The sequence below is a fragment of the Martes martes genome, assembly GCF_963455335.1.
Source record: "Martes martes genome assembly, chromosome: X".
In the NCBI taxonomy this organism is placed as follows: domain Eukaryota; kingdom Metazoa; phylum Chordata; class Mammalia; order Carnivora; family Mustelidae; genus Martes; species Martes martes.
Window position 1 is genome coordinate 45,230,057 of NC_137897.1, and position 25,542 is coordinate 45,255,598.

At 40.3% G+C, this 25,542-nt stretch overlaps 1 protein-coding gene across 1 annotated transcript in view; it reads right to left on the reverse strand.

Annotated features, from left to right (window-relative positions):
- The window catches only part of USP51 (ubiquitin specific peptidase 51), an 85,511-nt gene that overhangs the window by 52,562 nt on the left and 7,407 nt on the right, over positions 1–25,542 (reverse strand). The gene's annotated exons all lie outside the window — the stretch shown is intronic.

A 25,542-nucleotide genomic window follows, 5' to 3' on the forward strand; every position in this document is an offset into this window, starting at 1 on the left:
AACTAGAGATATTATTTACACACATATATATATGCATATATATAATTATATAAACATCATGCTATACACACATACTTATAAACATTTATACCAGTTTTCTGCATATCAATACAAACAAGTAACATGACTCAGAGCCCCCTCTATTATCACTGCTGACCCCATCCGCCCTCTTGGCAAAGAATCCCCGTTATTGTGCCTGGGAGTCCCAGAAGAGTGACACAAATTGCTATCAAGACCTATCTGTTCACTATAGTCTCCAACAAGCAATCTTGAAGTCCTCTGAGAGAACTGCAGTATAACCTCCAGGTAAGATGATGCCCCTCATGATGTTGACATTGCTCCCAGGGAGCTCACACAGCTGCCAGGGCCCAGGTGCCAGGGCTGAGCTGCATTCTCTGTGGAGGTGCATGATGTGGTCCTGTTCCTACCTCTGTATCAAATGTGAACTCTGAAGCAGCTCTGCCAAACCCACACTGCCTTTCCCCAAATACCAGTCCCCCTCACCTCCTACCCTCCAATCAAGGTTATCTGAAAACAAGTCCCCAATCTCCAACACAAGGCACTTAGCAGTTGGAAACTCTAAAACCCTGATCTGGACAATCTATAGCATGCACACGCACACACAGGCATGTGCATGTGTTCCCACACATGCATAATTAATGCATTGCTGAGGAGGAACTGCCTACTGGGGAATGAACAGTTATCACAGCTGCCCCTCTCTTTGTGCACCTGAGACAGTTCAGAGGAGCTGGCTGTTCCAGAACTCTGGTCTCCCCACCCTTGTTGTGTAGGAATGAATCTCCTTGCTCCCCAGGTCATACAGGACAAATTTAGACTTTTCCTTGAGGAATTATACTAAGACCAAACAATAAGCAAAGTAATACCCCCAAACATCAGGATAGAACTGCTCTTTGTCCCATGGCTGAGCATCAGACTCGGCCCACATATCCCTTAGCCTGTCATCAGCCATCATCTGTGTCATCTCAGCCACGCAGATCTGGGGTTTTGTCTTGGTGCAAGTCCATGCCAGTGTGACTCTCAGGCTGAGGTAAGTGGAAAGAGGCACCACAGCCCAACCTGCCATGGGGTCTCCTTTCTCTGAGAACCTGTTTCCTTTTCTGCTGTCTGGCAGGGCCCACCCTGCCCCCCATGCTCTACCTTGGCTACATACAGCACATCTTCCTGCTATTTACTGCCCATGTCTGATCTTTCATCGGGGCTGCACACCTCACCCCTGTCCCTGAGACAGCTCTCAGAAGCCAGGATACCATGGGCTCTTCTGCCACCCTCAAGTTTGCTCTTGACATGGTTGCTCTGTGCTCCTGGTCCTTGAAGTCTGCCTGACTACTCTTATTTCTGTATGCTCCTCTGACCCTCCTGACCTCTCTGATGTCCCTTCCTGTATTCAGCAGCCTCAGCTCTCATTCTCAGCTCATTGACTGAGGAGTTCTGACAGACATGTCCTGGGTCCCAAAAGTGATAAAGTAAGCCACCCTTCCCCCCAGCAGGTGACAACTCCACCTCCCCTCCCACGTCATACAGAAGCGCAACCACCTCTCCCTAAAGGTACGCTCACATACTCCCATACCCGCAGACAGCTGACTCACACATGTTCAGACTCTCCTAGATGGGACACCATCCCAATCTTCACTTCTGAGTGTGTGCTCATAGGCTTACTTACATTCCCAGGTGGGCAGACACACACCTAGGTAAACACAATCAGGTGCCATATGTACATTCTTGCCATATGCACAACCCACAAACACACCACGTATACTTCCACACCGACAAACATATCTAAAAATTCACAGGCACCTTACAGTCACACATGCCACATGCACGTACACAAGCATATAAATGTGCATATACACTGAGAAAAGAAATCTCAGAGTGGAATATGATGCCCAGAAACACACATAATTGCACGCAGGCACACACACACACACACACACACACACACACAGGGAAACAAACACACATTACAAAAGCAAGTATACTCACTAAGACAAACATGCATGCACACATACATACACATGAGAAGAAACAAGTTATGTCTACTAAAACTGTCCAAATTTCAAGAAAGAAAGAAAGCTAAAGATGTATTTCCAAGCCTCTGGTTCTTCCCTCATCCCAGGCGTACAATGCATAGATGTGAAGCTAGTGATCTGACAGTCTCTGTCAGATCTCTTTCTCTCTGTCTATCTGCCTGTCTCTCATTCTCACACACACACAAGCACGCACAGAGACACACAAGCATGCTCTCTCTCACATACATAAACACGCATACAACATGCCCTCTCACATATTCTCTCTCTCTTTCACACACACACACACACACACACACACACACACACGCCCACTCACACATCTTCCACAGAAATGGTGGGGGGCAAAGTTGAGGGTGGGCAGTATGGTTTCAGGTCCTGAGCAATGGTTACTGTAGGTAGGTGGCACCTACATCCTCCCTGAAGCCCTGGGTCACAGACGAACCCAGTTCTTAGCACCCAGCCTGGATAGCTTCAAAGGACAGAGACATGGCAACCTGCTTCTCAGCTCCTTCTGTTCACTGTTCCCTGATTTTTCTCCCTGCTGTGAGGCCTCCCTCCCTGCTGTCATGACCCTCTTGGGATGTAGCTGTGAAGAGAAAGAAGATATACCCGCTGTTCCCTCCAATCACTAGTCTCAAGAATCTTGCCTCAGAAAGAAGAAGACAGAGTACACAGGTGCAGAGGGTGATGAAGGGGTACAAACAACCTGCATGCCAGGTCAGGGAATAGGAGATCAGCAGGCAAAGCGTAGACAGCTATCTGGGAGGAAAAAGATGAGTGAGGGAGGCATGGCAGTGGAATCCTACCCTGTGACCCAGAGCTGCCAACATAGCAAAGATTACCTCAGAACTCCCAAGGGGTCTCCCAGCACCCCCTTTTACCCTCCAGCTCTGTAAAATCAGAATGATTCCCTGAGAAAACCTCAGCCCATGGCATGATGACCTTTGATATGAGGCTTGGGACACTTAGCTAACAGATACTTAGACTGAAAACTCTTGAAGAACATCAACAGCAGAGGGCCTCAACTCAGGGCCCTGGTCACTGAGTTCATGCTGCCCTTCATTCCTCTACACTATGCGGCTGATGGCCCCAAAACCTTCCACCCTCGGTCAGTAGACTCCCACAGGGCAGGGCACAAGAGCTCCAGCAGCCAGGAGTGGGGCTGCTCTGGCCAGACCCTGATTTCCAAGGACCAGGAAAACTGTGACTCCCAATATTCTCCAGCCAGGCTTGTAATCAGGAACCATGAGCCTCTCCGGTCCTGACAAGAAGTGTGTGGATCAGTGATGAGATTATGTGAGAATAAAATCAGCAATTAGATTCTGAAGAGAAAAAAACAGACAAACAAACAAAACAAACCTCTGAATTATCAGTTTTAAGAAAATTGTCAGAAGTCGGCATGCCAGGAGAGTAGAAGAAGCTATGTACCTAGAGCAGGAACCCAGTTAGACCACTATGCTAGGGTTTCCCTCGAAGTAGCCCACAGTCTGTCTACATCAGCATCCGTGTTCCCACATGTATACTGAAAACAGTTCCATGAGTACAGTTGGTGCCAAAGTGGAGCTAGGAAATCAATGCGGGAACTAGTGGGATGTGCCATATTTATCACTCCAAGAACCCACGGTCTGCAGTAGCCTTCCTCTTCCACTGCACCTTACTCTGTCCTGCTTTGTTGCGGGGAGGAATTACCAGCCAAAAGTCATGCTCATGGCTTTTGGACATCAAAAGTGGTAGCAAACCCAGGGGCTGTTTGTCTCCCTGCTAAAGCAGAGAATTCAGGAGTGGACTGGTTTCTGTGAGATCTTTCCTCATATCTACCTCCCAACCCCGCCCCAGTTCTGGCCGTCTATAGAGAATACTTATCTTTTAATAAGGATATGGATAGGAAATGACTATCTGTCCCTGTCTCAGATGATCAAGAGTGTGGACCTTGCTGCCAGTGAGGTCTCATGCACAGCAAAAGTAAGACTTGGGTGGGTCAGACGTTGTGATGCTTGGGAAGGGAGGATGTGGGTCATTCATCCTTGGGCTGGTGGAGTTAACCAGCAGGCCATCAAGCATGGTACTAACTCCTTGGTTATGGGTGGGAACCCCCAGGGCTGTGGAAACATGCCTCATTGCACTGAGGCAACTGCTTTTCATCCTTTGATAAACACTCTCCCCTGGCCCCCATCAACTCACACCTCCCCCCCTACACACACACACACCCTGCCCTGCACATCCCGGTATATGATCATTCATATTCTCAGTCTTCAGGGTTGGGGCTGCTTGTGTACTACATACACCCCTGGGGAAAGAATGGGATTTGGAATCAGAAGGTTTGACTTCCTCACTTTCACTGGGTTGTGTGACAGTGGACAAAGACTTTCATTTCTTTGAGTCTCAGCATCCTCAATAGTAAAGTGGCTATTACAATGATAATACCTACTCAACAGGATGGTTAGGAAAATTAAATGAGGTACAGAGTATGCAACTGATTTGTATAGTGCAAGGAGGGTCTAAGCGGATATTATGATTCTTTTTTTTTTTTAATTTTTTATTTATTTTCAGCGTAACAGTATTCATTGTTTTTTCACCACACCCAGTGCTCCATGCAATCTGTGCCCTCCCTAATACCCACCACCTGGTTCCCCCACCCTCCCACCCCGCCCCTTCAAAACCCTCAGGTTGTTTTTCAGAGTCCACAGTCTCTCATGGTCCACCTCCCCTTCCAATTTCCCTCAACTCCCTTCTCCTCTCCATCTACCCTTGTCCTCTATATTATTTGTTATGCTCCACCAATAAGTGAAACCATATGATACTTGACTTTCTCTGTTTGACTTATTTCACTCAGCATAATCTCTTCCAGTCCTGTCCATGTTGCTACAAAAGTTGGGTATTCGTCCTTTCTGATGGAGGCATAATACTCCATAGTGTATATGGACCACATCTTCCTTATCCATTCATCCGTTGAAGGGCATCTTGGTTCTTTCCACAGTTTGGCGACCGTGGCTATTGCTGCTATAAACATTGGGGTACAGATGGCCCTTCTTTTCACTACATCTGTATCTTTGGGGTAAATACCCAGCAGTGCAATTGCAGGGTCATAGGGAAGATCTATTTTTAATTTCCTGAGGAATCTCCACACTGTTCTCCAAAGTGGCTGCACCAGTTTGCATTCCCACCAACAGTGTAAGAGGGTTCCCCTTTCTCCACATCCTCTCCAACACACGTTGTTTCCTGTCTTGCTAATTTTGGCCATTCTAACTGGTGTAAGGTGGTATCTCAATGTGGTTTTGATTTGAATCTCCCTGATGGCTAGTGATGATGAACATTTTTTCATGTGTCTGAGATGATTCCCTGCATATTCTCAGATCACAATGCTTTGAAACTGGAGCTCAATCACAAGGAAAAGTTCAGAAGGAACTCAAATACCTGGAAGCTAAAGACCACCTTGCTTAAGAATGCTTGGATCAACCAGGAGATCAAAGAAGAACTTAAACAATTTATGGAAACCAATGAGAACGAAGACACTTCACTCCAAAACCTATGGGATACAGCAAAGGCGGTCCTAAGGGGGAAATTCATAGCCATCCAAGCCTCCCTCAAAAAAATTGAAAAATCCAGAATACACCAGCTGTCTCTACACCTTAAAGAACTGGAGAATCAACAACAAATCAAACCAACTCCACACGTAAGAAGGGAAATAATCAAGATTAGAGCAGAGATCAACGAGGTAGAAACCAGAGATACAGTAGAACGTATCAACGAAACTAGAAGCTGGTTTTTTGAAAGAATCAATAAGATCGATAAACCATTGGCCACACTAATCCAAAAGAAAAGAGAGAAAGCCCAAATTAATAAAATTATGAATGAAAAGGGAGAGATCACAACTAACACCAAGGAAGTAGAAACAATCATCAGAAGCTATTATCAACAGTTATATGCCAATAAGCTAAGCAACCTAGATGAAATGGATGCATTCCTGGAAAACTATAAACTCCCAAAACTGAACCAGGAAGAAATTGACAACCTGAACAGACCGATATCTAGTAACGAGATTGAAGCAGTGATCAAAAACCTCCCAAAAAACAAGAGCCCAGGACCTGACGGATTCCCTGGGGAATTCTATCAAACTTTCAAAGAAGAAATAATACCTATTCTCCTGAAGCTGTTTCAAAAAATTGAAGCAGAAGGAAAACTTCCAGACTCTTTTTATGAAGCCAGCATCACCCTGATCCCCAAACCAGGCAAAGACCCTACCAAAAAGGAGAATTTCAGACCAATATCACTGATGAATATGGATGCTAAGATTCTCAACAAGATCCTAGCAAACAGGATCCAACAGCACATTAAAAAGATTATCCACCATGACCAGGTAGGATTCATCCCTGGGTTACAAGGATGGTTCAACATTCGCAAATCAATCAATGTGATAGAACAAATCAATAAGAGAAGAGAGAAGAACCACATGATCCTCTCCATTGATGCAGAAAAAGCTTTTGACAAAATCCAGCATCCGTTCCTGATTAAAACGCTTCAAAGTATAGGGATAGAGGGAACATTCCTGAACTTCATCAAATCTATCTATGAAAAACCCACAGCAAATATCATCCTCAATGGGAAAAAGCTTGCAGCCTTCCCATTGAGATCAGGAACACGACAAGGATGCCCACTCTCACCACTCTTGTTCAACATAGTATTAGAAGTCCTAGCAACAGCAATCAGACAACAAAGAGAAATAAAAGGTATCCAAATTGGCAAGGAAGAAGTCAAACTCTCTCTCTTCGCAGATGACATGATTCTTTATATGGAAAACCCGAAAGACTCCACCTCCAAACTACTAGAACTCATACAGCAATTCAGTAATGTAGCAGGATACAAAGTCAATGTCCAGAAATCAGTGGCTTTCTTATACACTAACAATGAAAATACAGAAAGGCAAATTAGAGAATCGATTCCATTTACTATAGCACCAAAAACCATAAGATACCTCGGAATAAACCTAACCAAAGAGGTTAAAGATCTGTACTCGAGGAACTACAGAACACTCCTAAAAGAAATTGAAGAAGACACAAAAAGATGGAAGACCATTCCATGCTCTTGGATGGGAAGAATAAACATCGTTAAAATGTCTATACTGCCCAGAGCAATCTATACTTTTAATGCCATTCCGATCAAAATTCCACCAGTATTTTTCAAAGAGCTGGAGCAAATAATACTAAAATTTGTATGGAATCAGAAGAGACCCCGAATTGCTAAGGAAATGTTGAAAAACAAAAATAAAACTGGTGGCATCACGTTACCTGATTTCAAGCTTTACTACAAAGCTGTGATCACCAAGACAGCATGGTACTGGCATAAAAACAGACACATGGACCAGTGGAACAGAGTAGAGAGCCCAGATATGGACCCTCAACTCTATGGTCAAATAATCTTTGACAAAACAGGAAAAAATATCCAGTGGAAAAAAGACAGTCTCTTCAATAAATGGTGCTGGGAAAACTGGACAGCTATATGTAGAAGAATGAAACTTGACCATTCTCTTACACCGTACACAAAGATAAACTCGAAATGGATAAAAGACCTCAACGTGAGACAGGAATCCATCAGAATCCTCGAGGAGAACATAGGGAGTAACCTCTTTGATATCAGCCATAGCAACTTCTTTCAAGATATGTCTCCAAAGGCGAAGGAAACAAAGGCAAAGATGAACTTCTGGGACTTCATCAAGATAAAAAGCTTCTGCACAGCAAAAGAAACAGTCATCAAAACAAAGAGGCAACCCACGGAATGGGAGAAGATATTTGCAAATGACAGTACAGATAAAAGGTTGATATCCAGGATCTATAAAGAACTCCTCAAACTCAACACACACAAAACAGATAATCATATTAAAAAATGGGCAGAAGATATGAACAGACACTTCTCCAATGAAGACATACAAATGGCTACCAGATATTATGATTCTTATCATTGCTAAACATAATAACACATAGCAAACTGTACTTACGGAGCTGGTCACATTCCCACTGAGGTGGAAAACAAAACAAAACAGAACAAAACTCCTCTGTCTTGTCTGATTTCTCTGGAAATTGCAGCAGTGTCTGTGGCCAGAGGTTTAGTCCAATTTCCCACTGTGTTTTTACTGGAATGCAAGCTTCATGGGATCAGGATTTTGATTGTGTGTTAGCTCCATTGGCTGGTATATCCCCGGTGCCTGGAATGGTACCTCGTGCATATTAAACATTCAAAAAATATTGGGTATATGAGTGAAGTAAAATTTTTGAGAATCTAGTGGAAAATAATGTCAATAATAGTGTGATGAACACTTTCAAGTCAGTGAGGTACTCTCACAAAGAAATCAGCTGACAGAAGAATATTACTTCACTCATCTTTAAATAAAAGATACAGAATTACTTTAACATATGAAGACCACGTGGGAATGCAAGCTGATGTAACCACTCTGGAAAACAGCATGGAGGTTCCTCAAAAAGTTGAAAATAGAGCTACCCAACGACCCAGCAATCGCAGTACTGGGTATTTACCCTAAAGATACAAATGTAGTGATCCGAAGGGGCATGTGCACCGGAATGTTTATAGCAGCAATGTCCACAATAGCCAAACTATGGAAAGAAGCTAGATGTCCATCAACAAATGAGTGGATAAAGAATATGTGGTATATATATATACGATGGAATACTATGCAGCCATCAAAAGAAATGAAATCTTGCCATTTGTGATGACATGGATGGAACTAGAGGGTATTATGCTTAGCAAAATAAGTCAATCAGAGAAAGACAATTATCATATGATCTCCCTGATATGAGGAAGTTGAGAGGCAACATGGGGGGTTTGGGGGGCAGGAAAGGAATAAATGTAACAAGATGGGATCGGGAGGGAGACAAACCATAAGAAAGTCTTAATCAGGGGTGCCTGGGTGGCTCAGTGGGTTAAAGCCTCTGCCTTCGGCTCAGGTCACGATCTCGGGGCCCTGGGATCGAGCCCCGCATCGGGCTCTCTGCTAGGCGGGAAGCCTGCTTCTTCCTCCGCCCCCCCCCGACCCCCGTCCCCGCCACCTGACTCTCTGCCTACTTGTGATCTCTGTCTGTCAAATAAATAAACAAAATCTTAAAAAAAAAAAAAGAAACTCTTAATCTCACAAAACAAACTGAGGGTTGCTGGGGAGAGGGGGGTAGGGAGAGGGTGGTTGTGTTATGGACATTGGGGAAGGTATGTGCTATGGTGAGTGCTGTGAAGTGTAAACCTGGCGATTCACAGACCTGTACCCCTGGGGCTAATAATACATTATATGTTAATAAAAATTTTTTAAAAAATTAAAAAAATAAACAAAGGGAAAAAATATGAAGACCATGGAAGCTTAGGAGATATGTGCAATGAATCATTAAGTTAAAGGTAAATTGTGCAATAGCAAAGCCCTAAGAGTTGTTACGAAGCTCTGAAGATGGTATAGGATTCTCCCCCTGATCCTGGGGCAAACTTCTGATTGAGGAGGGGATGTAATTCATAGTAACAGCTCATGCTAATTGAGCATCTATTACATTCTAGGCATGTATTTATATTACCTATATCATGTAACTTCACCCTCACCACAACACTATATGATAGGGTTTATAATCCATTTTCCAAATGAGATATCTGGGAATTCAGAGAGGTTAGGTAGCTTATAAGGGGCCATGCAAGGTTTCTACTAAGTGGCAGAATGAAGATTTGAAACCAGGACCCTCCAAGTCCAAAATATGTACTTTGCTCTCAAATATTAAGTGGTACTGCCCTCCATCATTATTAATATGGGATATGCCAGATTTTAGGTGAAGTTTAAAACCACTAGAGGGATATAGGCACCATAAATTGACAGGGAAGCACATTTACACAGACTGTCTGTGAACAGAATCTCAAAATTTAATACAGTATGCTCTGCTGTGCAAAGACAAAACGACTTACTTGTTTTCCATAACTAATCCTGCTTTTGCAGTACACACTCCAATGGATACTAAAGGTGGATGGGTAGACCTCTTACATTTCATGATTAAAGACTCTTCAGGCTCTTCCAGTTTGGCTTCTTCGTTTCGGGTAATTATTGAGTCAATTATAACTTCTACTTACTTCTTCTCCTCTATTCAGTAGTGTCGTGGATTGAAGGACAGAGTGTGGCTTAAGTGATGTCATGGTAGTGGCCGTACAGAAGTGCCCTCACTCTGAGTGCTATTCTTTGGATTCTGATTATGTGGTGATGTAACTCGAATACTGCTTCCTTACTGGACTTTCCTCTTGCCAAACTTATGGATCTCCTTGAGATTTGGTTGCAACCCAAAGTTGACTCCATGTGGGTGCCCAGTATGACATTCACTACCACAATGGTCTCTCACCATTTCTCATTACACACTGTGTACTAGGTTGAATAGCATGCCCCCAAGATGCATGTCTACCTTAGATTGTGACTTTATTTGGAAACAGGGTCTTTGCGGATGTAATTAGTTAAGATAAGGCCATATTGGCTTAGGGTGGACCTTAAACCCAGTATGACTGCTGTTTTCATAAAAAAAAAAATAAGGAATACGCAGAGACACAGACTCACATGGAGGAGCACACCATGCAAGGATGGAGGCAGACATATGTACCCCGATGTTCATAGCAGCAATGGCCACAATCGCCAAACTGTGGAAAGAGCCAAGGTGCCCTTCAACAGACGAATGGATAGAGAAGATATGGTTCATATATACAATGGAATATTACACCTCCATCAGAAATGATGAATACCCAACTTTTGTATTAACATGGACAGGACTGGAGGAGATTATGCTGAGTGAAATAAGTCAAGCAGAGAAAGTCAATTATCATATGGTTTCACTTACTTGTGAATAACATGGAGGACATCAGGAGAAGGAAAGGAAAAGGGAATTGGGGGAAATCAGTGGGGGAGATGAACCATGAGAGACTGTGGACTCTGAGAAACAAACTGAGGGTTTTGGAAGGGAGGGGGTGAGCCCAGTGGGGGTATTAAGGAGGGCACTGGGTGTGGTGCATAAACAATGAATCTTGGAACACTGAGAAAATTAAAAAATAAATAAAATAAAATAAAAGCAAGCAAACAAACAAACAAAGGATGGCGGCACTGATTGGAGTGATGTGTCTACAAGCCAAGGAAGAACCAGGATTGCTGCAACCTTTCAGAGGCTAGGGAGAAGCAAGGAGGGATCTTTCCCTAGAGGCTTCAGAGGGAGCATGGCCCTGCTGACACTTCACCTGAGACTTGTACCTCCACGACTGTGAGAGAACACATTTCTGCTGCTCTCAACTACACAATCTGTGGTAATTTGTTACGCAGCCCCGAGAATGTAATACATGCACCTGTGATGAGATGTTCAGCACATACCTCCAACACGTGTGTTATTTATTAATTTACAGATTATATACTGGTAACACTATATTAGTATGCAATGCTCATCATAAAATATACTTTAAAATTAGAAATTTTAAAAGATGTGATAAAAATAAATATGCCTAGAATTTCTAGTGTTTCCTTTCCATACCTCCATGCTCTTCTTACCCACCTCATACGTGTACACACCCCACTTTGTAAACCAATGTGCTCCAAGATCCCCTCACCTCAGTTAGAGTCACTCTGATGTGTTCAACAACGTTCAGCTGTCTTCTGTCCCCTTCCAGAAGGCTGGTGAAATAGTCTTAATCTCTTCCAAAGCAAATGGGAGCTGAGGAAGTTTTAGAAGTGTACGCATGGGTCTGATCTCTCCATATCCACTCTGAGTGAAGTGTCTTCAGAGACTACAATAAAACTTTTGTCTTCCAACACTCATGCTGGCTCCCGTGTTGTTGGCACATGCTGCCTCTATATCCAGCTCTCCTGCCCATCTAATACCACCACTTATGGGATTTTTCAGAAGAAGGTAGGACACACATATCTAACTAATATTATTATTATCTCTCTCTCTCTCTCTCTCTCTCTCTCTGTCACTCTCTCTCACTCCCTCCCTCTCTCCTTCCCTCCATCCTTACTTCCCTCTCTCCTTCACTCACCTCCCCTTCCCTCACTTCTTCAGAGAAAGAAACACTTTCATTTGCTTCTTGTAAGAGTCAGGGACCTAATTCTCCTGTATCATACCATCCTTTTCCTCAAGGGCATATGTACACTTTTCCCCACACCAGGACCATTACGACTACTGGAAAGTGAACTATTTTTGCAAGAATAATGGCAAATACTTACATTTATTGTTTCAAACGAGTATTGCCATTATACAACTTTGCTTCCGGAGCGTATTCAACCCTGTGAGCAGAAGATGGTGAGACCATCATGCACACTACCCCTGGCCTCTCTTACCTCTACTGATCCTACTTAGATAAGAAGTGTCAAGGTGGGACTGCTCCTTTCTTGCATATAAAACAAGAGGTAATGGCAGTTCACGCAGAAGTGAACATGGTAGCTGATACACTAGTCTCCAATTTCTACTACTGTTCCTTGGAGAACCTAGTAAGATCTGAATGGAGTGGGTCCAAGGGTCTTTTATTTCCTGGGGATACGCATGGCCATGTTTAAGAATCTTCCCTTTGGGGCAGAGGAGAGCAACTTTTTCAAGGATCCTGCCAAGATTTACCACTCTTCTTCCAGTGTGCTAGTTGTAAGGATGGAAAGTAACTGCCTGAGACAGTTCCCAGAACTGAGGTGTATGTCTGTGGGTCCAAAACTGATGGGGAGAGATGAGCCCCTAATTCCTATAAATGGAATGTGGAATATGTACCCATTCCACAATGACAATAAAAACCAGGGCACATGGTCTGATTAAGGGTCCTTTGTTTTTACTTACATCCCTATTTTTCCACTATGAAAGTAACACATATTAAGCAGTTTAATGAAGCATTTTTTTTTTCTAGTAGAAAAAAAGAAGGAAGGAATGACCCTAAACATGCCCAGACCCGACCCTCTGGCCCAAGGACCAGGAATACTATGACTGTCATTATGCCCCAGCTGGGCTTCTAAGCCAGGACCCCCTTGTTTCTCCAGTCCTGGCAAGAAAGTGAGCAGCTTATATGTTCTTCAACAAATACATGGCATGGACAAGATGAGGGGGAAATGTAAAACATTAAAAGACTAGGCCACATATTAACCATATGCAAAGTGTGGGACTTTTCAGACCCTAATTTGAGCAAACAAAGTGTATAAATGCATAACTCATGTATAAATACAAGTCTGATGAGACAATTGGGGAAATGCAAAAGTTATTGGGTAAGAGATGGTGTTATGTCAGGCTTGGTAATTTCTTGGGTATGGTGTTGTGCTGTGGTTCTGCTGAAACTGGTCCTTATCTATTAAAGTATATTTCTGAATGAATTGATGTCCACATTTTTCTTAACAGTACTCCAAAGAAGCAAAACAAAACAACTTTTTTTGTTTAAGTATGATGGGGGATAGATGAAACAAGAATTGAAGAAAGTTAATGATTGTTGAAGTTGATGACTCTTGAACTTAATGGGCACATGGAGTGCATTGTACTATTCTTTCTGCTTTTATGTGTTTGCAATTTTCCATAGTAAAAAGTTAAAAATAAAAAATGAAACGCTTGGATTGCTGAGGGTAACGTGGAGGGGTAAGAGATGAGGGACAAAAAAATAAGTAATAGTCACAGTCGTGGGAAATGAAATATGAAAAATGCCCATGAAATATCAGTCACATATTTATAGACATCGTGGCAACTGCAGATTCTGGCAGATATACGCCATCCTTAAACAAATGGTGCTGGGAATAGCTCTACAATTTTAAACAATGTTTATTTGCCCAGAGAAAGAACTCTGAAAGGAGGGGGTGTCTTCTTGATTTCTTAAACACATTTTATTTTAGAGAAATCGCTTCTTTTTCTAATCTCGTTGAAGGACATGTAAAGAAATTTTGTATGCAATAATATGCACAGCTGGTAAGAATACTGAGGGTGGTATGCTTGAAATTTTCTTACCTAAAAGAGACCGGGTGACAGGAATTATTAACTCTCTTATATGTAAGCTTGGTAGAGAAAATAACTGAGGTACAGAAAGGTTTTTAGGGGTTAGAACCAAGGACACATCTCTTAACCAAAGTCAACACCATCTGCAATGCAACAGCAATATAGCAAGGGAATCTTGCACTCTTTAGGAACCTGTGCCTAGGGGATCTTCTGGCTCTGGGGATCCATTACCCTGGGACAGGGGGTGGCAATTTTTCCACAGTTCTCCACCAAGTATCGTACCTCTGTTCATTGCTGTGCTGGTGGTAGAACAGGATGCTAACTGAGACAAGTTCCCATATGTGTGTGGGTGGGTATGTGTGCGTGTGCATGGGCATGGGCCTGTGTGTACATGAGATGGGTTCTTGCTGGAAAGGGGAGGTGAGAAGCTGTCCCATTCTACAGAAACTATATTTTAAAAACAAAAATAGAGAAATGTGCTTTGAAAGAAGCTGTTATGATTTTCTTATCTTTTATTGAACATATAACATAGGCACATGACAACAATTTGTGGAAACAAAGAAAGAGGAAAGAAAGTCAAATGTTACCTCATCAGCAAAAACCTCCACTGTTTGTATTGCAATATATTTGCTCCCCTCTTGTAGTCTGTGCATATGCATGTTTTAGATGGCTAAGATCATACCATAAATAGGATTTTCTGTCCTCATTTTTTTTTACTTGACTTTGATTTGTGAACGTAGCCGTATGAATCCTCATAAGGGTATAAAAATTGAATCACATTTGCCCACATACTAATCAGACTGTGGTTTGCTTTTTTTTCCCCCTCCCCTTGACCTTTTTGTGCTTTTCAAAATGACAAAATTAGATGTAATCACACCTGTCCCTGAAAACCCAGAGCATCTGATCTCCATAGGTCTGATTGTCTCTGAAGGCAGACAGAAGGAGCCCCAAGTCTCAATCGCTGGCAAACTGTGAGATGGGGGCTGGCAGGAGGAGAGGGAAAGAGAATGGTCTGGGTCACCACTCAATGCTGGAGTTACTTGCCCTTTTTACCATCCAGCTCATAGAGTGGGCCAACCCCATGCTCCTGGGCACTCAAGACCATTAAAAATGGAGCTGCAATAGGATAAATCCTGATGAAGAATCAGGGAAGCAACTGAGAGCTGCAGAGAATCTATCCTGATTTCCAGAACCCTTTTCACCTCTAAATGAAAGCCTGCCTGAGAAAGAAACCTTGAGGCCACACACATGCAAAGGTAATATTAAAAAATAATTTACAAATGGTATAGTCATTTAAATCAACACATGCATCAGTATAGAAATGGAAATTTTAAATATACTCCCTTTTTATCCCTTGAATAACCTACTGATGATAAAACTTTTTAACACAAAATAGAAGATGTAGCTTGACAGCCAACTTCTACTAAAGTGTATACACATTGCTTGATATGATTTCTAAGCTTTTTTGCAGCTTTCTCACTACAGGGAGCCTGCCGAGGTCCACATATTCTTCCTATTTTCATTATTTCAATGTCTAGTTTTTCAGAATGTTAATTCTTTCTGTTGGCTATTTGCAGTAAGGTGGTAAACATAAAGTTTATTGGGAAAAGACTTTCACACATTTACTTTACATCATTTTGTGGACCAGCCAGAGATCATTGAACATGATGACCTTTCACCTAAGTAAAACATTTGGGAAATGATCTGACAGGTTGGCTAAAATCCCAGACTTGCTCCCTAGCTTTACACTGGTAACATCTTTCCAAATTCCAATACAGTTTTATCTGAGTATTGTCTCACTCACTCCATTCTCTCAAGCACAGATAATAAAATTTGATAAATTATTTCATATAGTGTCCCTTCCAAATTTCATATTTTTTAAAGATTTTACTTATTTGACAGAGAGAGATCACAAGTAAGAGGAGAGGCAGGCAGAGAGAGAGGAAGGGAAGCAGGCTCCCTGCCGAGCAGAGAGCCCCATGCAGGGCTCGATCCCAGGACCCTGAGATCACGACCTGGGCCAAGGCAGAGGCTTAACCCACTGAGGCATCCAGGTGCCCCCCAAATTTCATATTTTAAGTAAAATTTTACAGAGCTTTTCCAGTTGAAACAGTAGAGGGGTAGGGACACTTGGTTGGCTCTGTCAGTAGAGCATGAGGCTCTTGATCTCAGGGTCCTGCGTTCAACCCCCAGGGTGGGTGAAGTGTTAAGTTGAAGGAAGGGAAGGGAAATGAAAGGAAGGGGAGGGAAGGGAAGAGAAAGGAAGGGAAGAGAAGAGAAGGCAAGGCAAGGCAAGGCAAAAGAAAAGGGAAGGAAAAGAAAAGAAAAGAGAAAGAAAAGGAAAGGAACGAAAAGGAAAGGGAGAAAAGAAGATGCTGAGAAACAGTGGAAAGGTTACCAACTGACTGGTTGGCTCAGGACTATCCCAATTCTAGCACTAAAATCCTTGTGTCCTGGAAAACCTCTCTCTAGAACATAAAAAGTCCGGGTTTTCACATTTGGATGCAAAAGGTTGTGTGGGGGGGAGAGTATAGCACTCTTATGGTGGCCCTTACAATTAAGGCTGAAGGTGACAGTGCTTTTAGTGTCAAATGGACACCACATGGATTACAGCCTTTCCTATTTGCTGCGACTCTTTTGTCCCCTAACTGTTGATATTGACAACCATAATTTGAGGTTTACAATAGTGATCATGCATTTTGCATCACCTTGTGCAATGTGATTTGAGAGTGCTACTTAAGCATGTTGCCATCCTGAGCCTCGAGTCCCTAGCCTGGCACCCAGGAAACACTTAGGGAATGGCTATTGAATAAATTTCCAGGTATTTGTCCCACTGATAGACACAAAGATGTGTGAAATGATGCTGTACAAGTGTATTCTCTGCAGCATGACTGCAGTGACAGAAAGAAGGAAATGACCAAAGTACCATAAAAAATGTACAATTTACACAGTTTTTAAATTATGAGTGTTTATAATCTGTGTTATTTAGTGTGTTCACTAACTGTTGTTATATGTGGAATGATATGCATTGATATAGTGTTAGTTTAACTTTCAATGTTGTGAATCTGGGATCATGTTGTGTAACTATGTAGATAATGAAAATGAGAATGATTATAATACCAAATGACCTGAAATAAGGCCTTTTGTATTATTTTTACTACATTATGTTAGTCACCATACAGTACATTAGTTTTTGATGTAGTGTTCCATGATTCATTGTTTGCATATAACATCCAGTATTATTTTAATGACAGATTGAAGATCCCTCACCATTAGATTAGAGAAGGAAATGAGTAGAACAGAACATATTACGCATAATGGAGAAAGGAATTTTATGTCAGCCATGGTGGACAAGGGTATATGGAAGTGATAAAATACCTCCCCAAAATATAGTCAATAATATTGTAACAACTTTGGCATGCTGACAGTGAGAAATGGTAACTAGACTTATTGTTGTGAACATTTGATAGAATATATGTGTGCGTGTATGTATAATCACTGTGTTGTACACATGAAACTAATACAATATTGTATGCCCATTATTCTTCAATATACTCTCCCAAAAGACAACAATGTCCACTTGTAAACACAGACTGCTTAGCTAGTTTGGGCATACTATTCTGAATCAACACACACTATTGTTTCCTTTCCATCACCTCTCTATAAAACTGAGTAAAGTTCCATATTCTGACTTCAAGACTGTAATGAAAAGATCAATGAACAAAAGAGGAACGTTTGATCTAGACGCGTTGAATCCTTATAGTGGAGAGCTAATTCTGTCAGATCTTACCAATAATCATGCTTTCTACACCATGTCAAGTAATGTCTCAATTTACAGCAATAAATAATAAAATACTCCCCTTAGCTCTTACTTACTTTGATTTGAACAATGGAGTTTCACAGTCTCCTTGAATGCTATGAAGATTTTACTAAAATCACAGACAGATGTCAATGATTGCTGATATATTGTCCAAATACAAATTAGATTTTGCTTTTATACCTGCATATTTCAAAGATAGGGAGAATGTAAAGTTTCACAATTCTATTCAGTCTACTAAATTCTTTTTTTAAATTTTGTTATGTTAGTCACCATACAGTAAGTCTACTAAATTCTTATCAAAGAAGGTAAAATGATCTTACTTGCTAAATGCTCCACACAATTTGTTCACAACACTGATTTTTAAAAAGTGTGATTTTCTTACCTTATTTTAAAGCTTATAAAATAAAATGTGTAATTACTTTTTAATTTTCTCAAATCATGCAGAAGCATGTAATGAGATTTTAATGAGACATGGTTCTATAAGACGACTGTCATTGATGCCAACCATAAGGAAGATGCTAAAGTGTCTACCTACCCATAAAATCATATTTTCAAAGTGTGGAACAAGAAGAATGTCCTTTTCATATTTGGAAATACACTGAAGATGAGAATTGAGGACGGATTTCAGTAAAGCAGAAATATGCCGTTTTTTCAAAAAAGTTTGAAGAGATCATAAGGAGCCTAGAAAAGTATTGACTGATTGCACCTGATTTGTTCAATGTTATGTGTAGTTTGCAACAAAATCGCAATTAGCTATAAAAACGACTTTTTTTTTTTCAGAAATAAGACTAAGAAGTTAAGAAATTTTTAAAGAGCCACCAGCAAAGGGCAGCCAAGTTTAACAGAACTTTCTTGACTTCTTTACTAAAAATGTAATTTACATGGAATCCAACTTCAAATCTGAAAGTTCAAAACTTCTTCAGAGCTTTAAAACATCTTTCCTGAGCAAATATAATTTTACTTATGAAGACATTTAATGCACTTCAGAGTGTTTGGAAATTCTGGACATTTTAGACATGGGCAGCCTATAGGATGAACTTATTTATGTGAAAAACATGATTGACAAAACAAGTCTAACATATAAAGTGGATAGACATTACTGGATACAGAAACCAATTTCTACAAATCAAAAATCTGCTATTACTAGTAAGTAAAATCCTTGTTTAAATGGTTTTTTTGAGAGGATATTGTTGCCATTACACTGGACTGACACACTAGGAATCAGTTTCATGGTAGCTTCATAAGAGCAGAGCTGCAAGTCAAAGTAAATTTGAAGTTTCATTGTATGTTGTTCAACCACTACATAAAAGAGGGAAAAAGAAAAGGATGTCCTGAAGGCTGCAGGCAGTTTAAGGAAAAATCCATTGAAAAGGAAACAGAATAAAAATACCATATTGTGGGACAATGAAGCAAGTTAATTGTTTTTCACTAAATTTAGGTAATATCTGCATAATTAGTCCTGCTTTATTCACATTCTCTTTCAATACAATCTAACAATTATGCATGTTAAGAATAAACAGCATAGCCAACAAAATTTAAAAATTGAATAAAGTTTTTATTTTTATTTATTATTTTTGTTTCAAATTTTTTAAAAAAATTCTAGTTAACATATAGTATAATATTGGTTTTAGGAATAGAATTTATTGAGTCATCACTTAACAACACCCAGTGCTCATCACAAGTGCCCTCCTTAATACTCATCACCCATTTAGCCCATCCCCCATCCACCACCCCTCCATCAACCCTTGTTGATGTAGAGTTTGTTCTCTATAATTCAGAGTCTCTTATGGTTTTCTTCCATCTTTTTCCCCCTTCCCCTATGTTCATCTGCTTTGTTTCTTAAATTCCACATATGAGCGGAATCATATATTATCTCTCTTTCTCTGACTTAATTAAATATATATATATACATATATATATATATATATATATAGACATACACGTACGCATACATATACACATACACGCACACATACCATATCTTCTTTATCCATTCATCAGCTGATGGACAGTTGGGCTCTTTCTATAATTTGGCTATTATTGATAATGCTGCTATAAACATCGGGGTGCATATGCCCCTTTTAATCAGTATTTTTGTATCATTTGGATAAATACCTAGCAGTGCAATTGCTGAATCACTGGATAGTTCTATTTTTAACTTTTTGAGGAAACTTCATACTGTTTTATAGAGTGGCTGCACCAGTTTGCAATAAAGTTTTTTTAAAACAGTTAAAATAAATTGCTGTATTAGAGGAAAGAAGCATTATAAAAGTATAATTATACTTTTACACATATTATGTAATTTTCCCTAGTATTAATTCTTACTACTTGCCACTGTTAACTAGTTCTATTGTTGTTTTGTTTAAACAATAGTATTTCTGAAACAGGAAAAAAAAAGCCATAATAATATGCCATTGAAAGTAAACGTCTATCTTTCACACCTTGTGTTAAAGTAATAACATACATGTATATCACTATTTATTAAATTGTGCTTTCATGCGCTTTCATGTCTCCTCTTTCATGTCATTCCCAAGGATAGCAACCTAGGAAAATTTGTCACCCAAAAGTTTATTTTGTGATTTGTAAGATTTTTTGAGTTGCCTTTTCATTTCAGAAGACAAGTTTTATAAGAAAGACTATGAGTCTAAATTGTAAAGACAGACACACCATCTTTGAAGTTCCATTAATATTTCATGGCTGAAAATTATGATCTGTTATTATAGAGTAAATATTCAAAATTCTGATATTTTTGGAGTTCTTTTTCATCTATTCTTTGAACACTCAGAAGAAGTATTTTTGAATTTTCTATTATTTCAAATGCATGACTGTACAGAACTCATACATAGTGATTGTTCAATTTATTCATGATTGATGACTGTAAATTTTACTTATCCACTAACATAACAGGGCATGACTGTTAAATGTGAAATGTGTGTGTTTAGCAATTTCAACTTTTAGCTATAATTTCTGAGGACCATTTGCAGCTAACATTTACATCATGTGCAAAAAGAAAATAATTCTGGCTTGAGAGTGGGTTCTTGGGTCAGATGGCTCCATTATCTATTGCTTGTGACAATAGCAAATGACTTCACCTTGCTTGTAAAATGGGGAAGATAATAGTAACCACTTCATCAAGCTACTTTTCCATGTAGTCAACAGATAATTTTGAAGGTTTGATATGTGTCAAGCTTTCTTCTAGACACCAAAGATATGACAGTGAGCAAAAAAGGAAACCTCCCTTCCCTTGGGCCACTTTGATTCTACCGAAAGAGACATGACATAAACATATATTATAAAGTGGGTAATAAAAAAAAGGAGAAGGCAAAAAAAAATTCAGGAAAAGGAAAATAGATTGAAAAGGTTTTGCTACCTTAGATGGGTGCTTAGGGAAGAAAAGGCGCATCAAAAACTAATGATGTACTGTTCGGTGGCTAACATAACATAATAAAAAAAAAATTTAAAAAGGCAAAATATGGGGGAAGACTGATCCAGGGAGAGTAACATGCAAAGATCCTTAGATAAAAATAAGCTTGTGTTTTGGAAGAAGAACAGAGCTTACATATATCTAGCCTTTAATATGTGGCAGGCTCTGTTCTTAGCATTTAATATTTATTACCCATTGAATTTTCTACATAACTCTAAAAGTGAGGTGTTACTATGATTATCAGCCTTATTTTATAGATAAGGAATTCAAGACAGAGTATGTTTAAGTAACCTGTTTAATGTCACACAGCCAGTGATGGATCGTCAGGATGAAAACCCAGGTTTGAATCCAGAGCCTGTGATGTTAACTACCAAGTTACTCTTTTATGCCTATGGCAACTTCCATGTAACTGATGAAGGAAGAAAGGTCCAGAAAGGGGCCCACATTTGTGTGATGTGCCCACATTCACACAGCAAGTCAAGAGAGATGTTGGGACCAGCATCCAGTCTCAGTGCTAGAACTGAAGGCCTAGTCATTCCTTCCCCAATTGCTCACTGAGCCTCCTGTTATGCCAAACCCTATGCCAGGCACCAGGGACAGAGGAATAAGGGTGATCCAGAGAGAAGAATTCCCTGCTATCATGTCAGAAATAAAGTTACTTATGCAGCATTACTCTAATTTTTCTGGTTAGTGTCTCTCCCCTGCTACGCCCATACTATTCCTGTCCTTTCCTGGCTAAATCTATCTGGTGACATATCTGTCTCCCCAGCTGAACTGTGAGCTCCTTGATGGTAGGGAGCAAAATTGTCTCAGTCAGTCCTCAGCCTAGCATCCAGTAGACGTAAAGGGAACAGCTTTTGAATAAATTTCCAGGTATCTGTTCCACTGATAGAAGTATAGATGTGTAAAATGATGTTGTACAACATAGTCTTTGCAGCATTGAGTACAATGACAAAAAAACAAGAAATAACTGAAATATTTAAGGAACTGGTTAAAACTATCAAGGCCAAAAATCTTATGCAGTCATTAAAATATAAGACAATTTTTATTTTTAAGCAACTATTATGCCATATTTTATTTTTTCTTAGAATTCTTGCTAAGTTGCCATGAGTTTATAGGAAAGAGCTGCTAATACCTCACAGTGTTTTAAACCTTGTAAGGAACTTTGGGGACAATCCAAACAATCTCTTTTCCTACCTGGGCAAAGTGAGTCAAAGATGATATGTAATTTGCATAAGAACACCTCACTGGACTCCCAGACAATTATAATATGCCCCATATTATGAGGACCAGGGAGTGCTGGTAATAGGGGAGCAGGTAAACATATAGGTGAGAACTTGGCTTCATTTGAGAGGCTTTTTTCTCATTTTTCTTCAGTAAACTGTGCCTCTTCCACAAATAAGTTTGCTTGTTTGATCCAGGCATTGACCATTCTTCAATGGTGGGGGTGATCCAGGCTTCGGGGCTAAATACCATTCTTTGAAGGCCTAGGTCTATAGTGTGGGGATGAGCTGGAGGGTTTCTCCAGCTTACTAGCATAAGAAGAGCCCTGTAAGACAAGCATCTTCCCCAAAGGCTGTATTTCATTATGTATAAAGAATCAAGACCCACCCCCAAACTGGTAAATTAACAGATTTCTTGTATCTCAAATAAGACAATAATGAAGAATTACTCAACTACGCCTGTTCCATCAACCTATCCAGGACTGGATGTTGCCCTGTATATCAGGTCATTCACCCAATACCAACCATATAGCTCCATTCATTGTCCAGTCTAGTCACAATTCCTCTGCTGCTTGCTAGCTCTCTGAGACCAGAATTATGGGCAGGTTTCCAATGCCCTTGTTATACTTGTGTCTTTGAAAATAATTCTGTTGGCAAAAGCCAGAGTCACCTATTTACTGATCTCTCTGGGCACTGTTGTCTTTAGGGACCTAACCCACCATAGCGGAATGTAGATTCTGAGATGGCAAAGGCAATGGAGATAGAATACTTAGAGAGAAACTTGGCAGTCAGAAGGCCTGACATGGAATAAGAAAATCTCAGGACCTCAGTTCTGCTCCTGTTTCTGCCATCAGTCCCCTGTATGACCTTGAACAAATCACTCCATCTCTTCTCTAAGCCAGTGTATCCTTAACAGTGAGAAACCTGACAGCTAAAGGCTCTTTAGGGATCCTTCCAACTCTTAGATTCTAGAAGTCCATAAATTTCATGGATTTAGAGTATTCCCTGGTTGTTATTCCAGCAAAAGTTGAGGAATCAAATTGTTCCTGGGTTGCAGTAAAACCTGATGGTTAAGGGCCTAAACTTAGTACTCTGTGCCCCACTTCTCCTTCTTAATTACTATGTGAGTTTGGGAAAGACATCTCAATTCTTGTATTCCTTTGTCAAGTAGAGCTGACAATAAGACGGACTCCATTGGGGTGACTATAGCACAGAAGAAAAGCTCAGTGATGTAAGGAGAGATCTGGCCAAGGAGGATTTACATAAAGAAGTCCACTTAGGTGATATCCTTGTTATCTGCGTGAAAATGGACTTCCAGAGAAATTGCAGTTATCATTTCTAAAAACACCTTGGGGACAAAAGGAATATTTGGACACTGAATAGTGGGACCAACAAATTATCTTTATTTAACTGTGTGCCCTGCTTTCTACCAAATGCCTTGTAAACAACATTGCATTTAGGCCTCCCAACAGAGGGCTGAGCACAAGGTTCCGTTACTGGCTCAGGGTCACCTGTTAGTAAGTGGCAGATCTGGGATGTGATTTCAATTTAAGTCTATCTGGTCCCAAAGTTATTTTCTCCTTCTGCCTAGTCCTACCTCATCACACCTCCCCCATTACAGAGAAATGGAAATTGCAGGTCAGTCAATTTAATTCTGTATCAGAGGTGTGGCAAGAAAAAAAGCTTTAAATGATAAGTTTGGAAGTAGAATACAAGTGTGTCTCTTTTTAAGTATACCATTCTAAAAACAGATCAATTAAGGCACGATTAGATTCTTAATAAGGCATACACAAAGGATTCTTTACACCTGTCCTTAAAAACACCAACTCCTCCGATACATTTAAAATACAATCTAGTTTTCTAAAATTGTATTTTCTCTACCTCAGCTTCACTTGCTCCACCGCTAGCCTGAGTCCCTTTTACAGATTTGCTATTCTCTCCTGGTGTAAGAAAAAGGCAATTTACCCTGAGTGGTCGCCAACATGACAAAATCATGACCTGGTTTTGCAAGGAAAGTTCTAACATCAAATATTCTGTGTTTGTTGTTCCACTCTCTTTAATTATCATATATCTCTTTAACAAATGGGATAAAATAGCAAAACAAAGAACTTTGAAAAAATAAGTCACTTAGTACTTAACCAGGAGTAGTTTTAATAGTGGTATAGGCAGAAGCTATGTGGGGAACTAAAGGTGATGTAGGAGGTGAGTAAGTGGCAATGATGTAAGATAAACACAGGCGGAAGAGCTTGACAGTGAAAGGAAGGACAGAAATAATGCCACAGACACCAGGATCATGTAAAGGTTATGAATTTTTGTTTTAAACATGAGCCCCAAGTCAGGACCTTACAACAGACTGTTTGGTCTCTTCTGGTGACAATATACACTCTAGGAAGAAGCACTGGGAATTGAGGAACACTCCTTCTATCTTATAGGAATGATGGGGAAAACTTTTTGAAGAACGATTGTAGAAAATGTAGGATGTCTAGCTGCTGAGTATTATGTCTAGAGAAAACACGGCAGTTGCTAGAATACAGGGTAAAGTATGGGAGTAAGGCCTCTTGGCTGTCCGGAATGGGTCAGAGGAGGCTAGTGGTACAGCATCCAAAAGAAAGCAGGATTCCTTCTCTAAAACTAAAGTGAAGGTGCGGAAGATGGATGAAAATAGAAATGTGTTGATGTGGGTGGTGTAGGTAAATTGGGCACTCTTATGAGTATTTTGACCTCAGAAAAAAATAAGATATAAAGTCAACTACTAAAGCTGACTGTAGGATGGAATTCATTTTTTTTATTCATTCATGCATTCATTTAGCCAGCATATTAAGAAACTACCATATAGTGTGATTGGCCTGAGGAATTTACAGACACATAGTTCCAGCCCTGGCCCAGAGTAGATACAATTGTATGTTTAGAAGGAATAAAGATAAGGAACTGAAAATAGTGTAGAAACAGAATTGGACATTGCAAGTCAGTATTGGGCCACCTAGGAACCAGTTCCTAATAGGCAAGTGTCTCCACAACAGGCAGGTGGGAAGGATCTACAGTTGAGGAACTGGCATTGTGGGCACTCTGGAGA